Source organism: Geospiza fortis, unplaced genomic scaffold (assembly GCF_000277835.1).
Source record: "Geospiza fortis unplaced genomic scaffold, GeoFor_1.0 scaffold111, whole genome shotgun sequence".
NCBI classification, from domain to species: domain Eukaryota; kingdom Metazoa; phylum Chordata; class Aves; order Passeriformes; family Thraupidae; genus Geospiza; species Geospiza fortis.
The window spans coordinates 3,807,030-3,812,509 of NW_005054321.1; positions in this window are offsets into that span (position 1 = coordinate 3,807,030).

Consider the following 5,480-nt stretch of genomic DNA (forward strand, 5'->3'; position numbering starts at 1 on the left):
CGCCGCGCCGGGTCACCCAGTGTAGCTGCTGTGCTGATTATCCCAGCGGAGCTGAGCCGTGCCATCGGCTCACCCAGTGTAGCTGCTGTGCTGATTGTCCCGGCGGAGCTGAGCCGCGCCATCGGTGTGTCGCGCTGCCGGTGTCCCTTAGCAGCCGTGGCACTTTGTCAATGTGCCGTGCTGCTGCCTGTGCCCCAGCCAGCTCTGTGAGCCGGAGGAGCGGCTCGGCAGGCGGTGTTCCTCAGGCAGGGATGTCTCTGTGTGCCCCACAGCCTCACCTAAGGAATTACAGGCTGGGACGTGGTGAAGGACAGAGACAATGCTAAAGTCTGAGCAGCCTGTGAGGAGGCCTGTGATTCTGTGTCTCATTCTGTGCAGCTGTTTGGAGTCTGTCAAACTTTTTGCCTCTGTGGCTGCCACCAGAACCACATGTCCCCTGAGATGTGCACGCTGCATGCTTGCACCCACACCCACCCCAAGCCCTGGCTGTGATGCTCACCCTAGGAAACAAAGAGCCAGGTGCCCTCAGGCAGAGTGTGCTCTGTCATGGGCAGCGTGGAAAGAGAAATATTCAACAGGAACTTGTGCTGAGAAGCAGAAATATAGCAAAGGATACTAAAGTGTCTTAGACTGAATCTCTACTCTTAGGTGGTGTCTCAGAGAACAAGAAAACCAACCCATGCCTGAGTGTTCAGGGCTGATCACAAGTCAGTGTCAAACCGCCAGTTCAAGCCACAGTGCTTTAAGCAAACGTTTTAAATCTTGTGGCCAGACATCAGAGTGCTTTAATGCAGAGGCAGCTGGGGGATGGCTTAAGCTGGCTTTTACCACAGAGCTAGAAGGTATTGTCTTCTCATGTGAGAAGTGGTTTAGAAAGCAGTTCCTTTTCAGCTCTTAGTCACACTTCCCAGCTGACTCACAGCTCCCAGTCCATGCATTAGCTGGATATTACTCAAGTCTAGGACTATGATCTGGACTAAACATATGATATAGGTGAAACTCAAGTTGTACAAGTTCATAATTGCCATTGGTTAAAATGCAGAATAAAATAAAGAGAAAACAAACAAAAAGAACTACTGGAAATACATATGAACTTCTTCAAAGATAAACCTGAGGTTTCCTACAGGTTTATAGCTGCTTTTAGGCTTGTAAATATTTTTGTGATGATCAAAATTTGAAATAATTGGAAAATGAATATATGAAATAAGAGGAATTAGAAAATATTCTGTGTATAATGAAATAGGGGGCAGCATGCATTGGGTAGTGCAAAATGCTGGTTTAACAGAGCATACTGTCAACTGGAATTATTTGGGTTACAGGACTGATGCGAATTTCTGATATTTCATCTTATTGAAGCTGCTTGTTTCTATAAAATATTTACCTGCTCACTAGAGCAATCACTGAAGCAGGTACCCATCTCTTGGTCATGCCTTAGCTGTCAGTCTGCACAGAAATCTCGCTACCTCTGTCTGGCCTAGTGAGTGTTTGAATATTTAATGCAAAATGGAAAAGCTGTGTAGGGACAGGTTTAGAAAACCCTTTTCAGATTGTCTCTGTATATCTCAGGATCAAAATGCCTTTTTCTCTGCACTTCATCTCACTATTACAACAACTACCAGGTCAGTAACACATGAAATAGGAGAATATAAATAGATATGACTCTCACTCTAGTGCTGAAAAGTTGGACAGATTATGAAAAATTTCTTCTGTTATCTCCATGGAGGCTTTTGCAGGAACTTGGATGCAATAATAGAAAAAGAGAAGTTTAACACATATCCTTATTTTGGGGGGTTTTTGTTTGTTTGTTTCTTTCTTTCTTTGGGGTTTTTTTTGAAAACTTACTACTTGCTAACTTTCCTGTGGTTTATCACAGGACTAAAATTAGCTTGGCCAGATATATTCTTTGAATCACACAAGCACTGATTCTTACTACCAGTTCCTAGCAGATAACTTAAATGGTTCAAACTTAGAGCAGCAATGAATGTAATCTGTGCACTTCCATGTATGGGAAACACTATTGTACATAGCCTGAAAAGAGGAGGGGAGATTGGACAATACCTGGTAGTTCCTATGGTGCCCCTTCCCAGGCCTCTAGTGCTAAGGAAGTCAACCAGTTGAAACACAAAGACAAGGGAGCTCTCTTTGCAAGTAAGCATGGGAATATAGGAAAAAACCTTCACACTCATTTTCCATGAGTGTTGCAAGAGCTACTTAGATAAAAGGTCAACTTAAAAGCCAAAAACCATTTTGTACTTGTCTTTCTCAGCAAAGAGAGTGACCTTTATAAAATTTCTTTATAAAGGAATTTTTAAATTTCATGTTTACATTATGCTGTCTCTTATACAAAAGATGTTAGGGAAAAAAAACCCCACAACCATCCAACAGCTTACCTGCTAATGCCTGAAATGTTGTCCCTGAAATGCTTCACCATCTTTTGCATCTGTGTCATTTTCCTGTTTAAAAAGCTCTAGTCATCCCAGCAAGGGAAAGCCAAACAACTTTATTTGGAACTCAAGAGCAATGCTATAGGAGAAATGAGAAGTATAGACATGAATACTTGTAATTCTTTCATGAGGATGTCTTGTGTTAAAATAAGCTTGCAGAAAATTGACTAGTGAGACTAAAGAATTAATTTATCAAATATCAGATTAATTTACCAAGTCAAAATGTAGGCCACAGATACAACAGTCTTCAAAGCAGTGAAAGCAATATTCGTATTTCATTATGTAAACATCTAGTGTTTCACCACTTGGGCATTTACTAAATGAGATAAGAAAGTTTATACAACTTACTAACATGTTTTCTAAACCCAGTACTCTAATACAATGTGCCTATTCATGCATGAGCTTCCACCGAGCGTTGTGACCTTGGTGGTTCAAGTGTACTGCCTTATACCTCCCTGCATGCCAGAGAGCCTCTAATGTCATCAAAAGTCACTGGAAGACACTTGAGCTACCCCTCACACCTGTGATACCAACCCTCTAGTAGACCTATGCAGCTTTTGTTACTCTCTTGATGTCATGGAGGATGAGTTTTGAAGTGTCCCAGGGCTCCAGCTCAAAGATCTGTCATGCTTTTGACTGAGGAATCCTTACTGGTGGCTAGCTACCTCCATCTCACTTAACTTCAGCCATGCTAAAGTAAAACTCAGGTATTCATATCTAAAATGGGCACCAACTTCTAAAATTGATCCTATATCTGAAAAAAAATCAATCTACTTACCAGAGGTTGTATCAGAGGGATGCCTCTCTCTCTCTCTTGCTGTTAGGATTTCAAATTCTGCACATGCTGTCCCACCTCTTAGAGGAGCATTTTAGTCTTCATGACCTCTCCCTTGGGAGGAAGGGTCAACACAGCCTACTTTTTTGTTAGACCTTATGTTCTATAGCAGTCTGTAGATTAAAAACAAGTTGCAAACATCCCACCAGATTATTTTGTGTAGCTTTTTACTGGCTCTTGCCTGCAATGTGACCCTTCAAGGTTATGTTATTACCCCTTTTTGGGGAATGGCAGGCTTGGAGTGACTGATAGCCAATTCCCTCCTCTGGGGATAACTGTAACTGTAAGAAATTTCAGTGTGAACATGTGGAACAAATTACAAATGGGATATCAGTATGCAAAAGCCAACACAAAATTCTATAATCATTAAATAATCCAGTACAGGAATTTGCACTGGCCTGCATTTTGCAAGTTGCAAAACTTCACAGGGAAGGATATGGATTTCAGGCTGCAGTTCCACAAGCACCCTGTCATGACACTGTCACTGCATGAAGACAGCTTCTTCTCCCTCTTCCTCCTCTTTTGTTCCTGTTTCAAGCTGCCAAGGCCCACTCTACCTTGCTGTCAGCTCTGGCACTCATTGCACCCTGCAGCCAACTGCACAGCTCTGCTTACTAGCTCAGAAGAAAGTTCCCCACTTTCTGTTACTCTTCTGCCTGTTTAGTGAATTGAATTGCAACAAACAGAGGACCTAAAAGTGGGAAAACTACCATGACACATTGCAGATTGTGTTGCCAGAGCCTGGAGGAACAGTGTATCTCCTTTTAACAGCTGTGAATGGATGAAATCAGCCAAACCCAGGTGACAGAGCCAAGGATTTACCCAGAAATGGTCTGCAATGTACATTCCCTTGAAATTATCTTTCCTTCAGTCATGTGACAAAGTGCTTGATAAAAATTGCTGTGTACATTCTTTGTCTTAAAGATAAGGTCAGATGAGATGGTTGTTTCAATTCTCTTTTTGTTTCCAGCTCTGTGAATCTGTACTTTGTATGTTTGCAGTATGAGTGGAATTAGAGGCTGTTTGCAAGTATTCAGGTTAAATGCATGTCTTCCAAATTTACAGAAAATAATCTCAGGCTGTAGTGCTTACAGTCCTAAGGTGTCCCTCTCTCTGGCCCAAATGAAACGAAGGCAGATTGTGTTTTTCTCCCTTTGCCATTGATGGACCTCTAGTGCTCTTTGAGACCCACAAAAGTGCTCATTTGAAGGACTCTACTGGATTGAACCAAAGGTCCACCTAGTCCTGTGTTCATCTCAGTGGCTATAAACAGATGCATAGGGAGCAGCAGGGAAAGCACATATGAAATGTCACACAAGTGCCTTGTGCCTTGTGAGACCATTATTTTTAGAACAGAGAATTTCCTGAGCTGGATGTGGCTGCTGTCTGCTTAGTAACCCTATGTAGTTTTCTTTCCCAAGTGTTTTTCTCCTTGGTTCTAAGTCCATTCTTTTACATCCAGAGCCACCTTTAGTAATAAATGCCACAATTCTACTATGGGCAATGCAAACAACACCTTCCCATTGTCTGCACTCTCATTACTACTAGGTTCACTTGATTCCTTCTCAGTTTTTATCGTAGTTCTATCATTTTGGTTCTGAATCGATGACAGTATTGCATGTGCTCTAGCAGAAACAATTTCCATGCACAAACGGTATGTTCAGACAGATATAAAGGCAATGAGTAGGCAATCAAGGTCTTGTATGTGTTTGCAAATGAAAACCATGCTTGGACCACTGCAGAAGATGCCTCCTCCTGGACTTTTTTAAAGAAAAGGGCGATTTTTTCTCCCCATCAAAAATGTTGACAGTATTCGTGACCTTGCAATTTATTTCCCGTTTCCAAGACAAAATGTTCTTCTGCCCTCAAGAATTCTGCATCCTCTGTCGCCTGGAGACAAAGAGTTGATGTGAGCAGGGGACCAGGGTTTGAAAATAACCCCTGGGGGGCAGATAAGCGGAAATGTGGACAGCAGGAGGGCAGTGACAGTTTTTGAGGTTGAAACCCCAGATCACCAGCTCCCTTTCTACTACCCGTCCCGCGCTGCATCTCCGAGGATCGCTGCCAAGGCACAGCCCGCACTACCTGAGCGGGCAGCGGTCGCATCTCCTCCCGCGCAGTCGGATCGTCTTCTCCCGAGCTCACTGCTCCGCCGAGCAGCCCCGCGTTGAAGGGAGGACGCGAGACTTTGCACCCGCGGG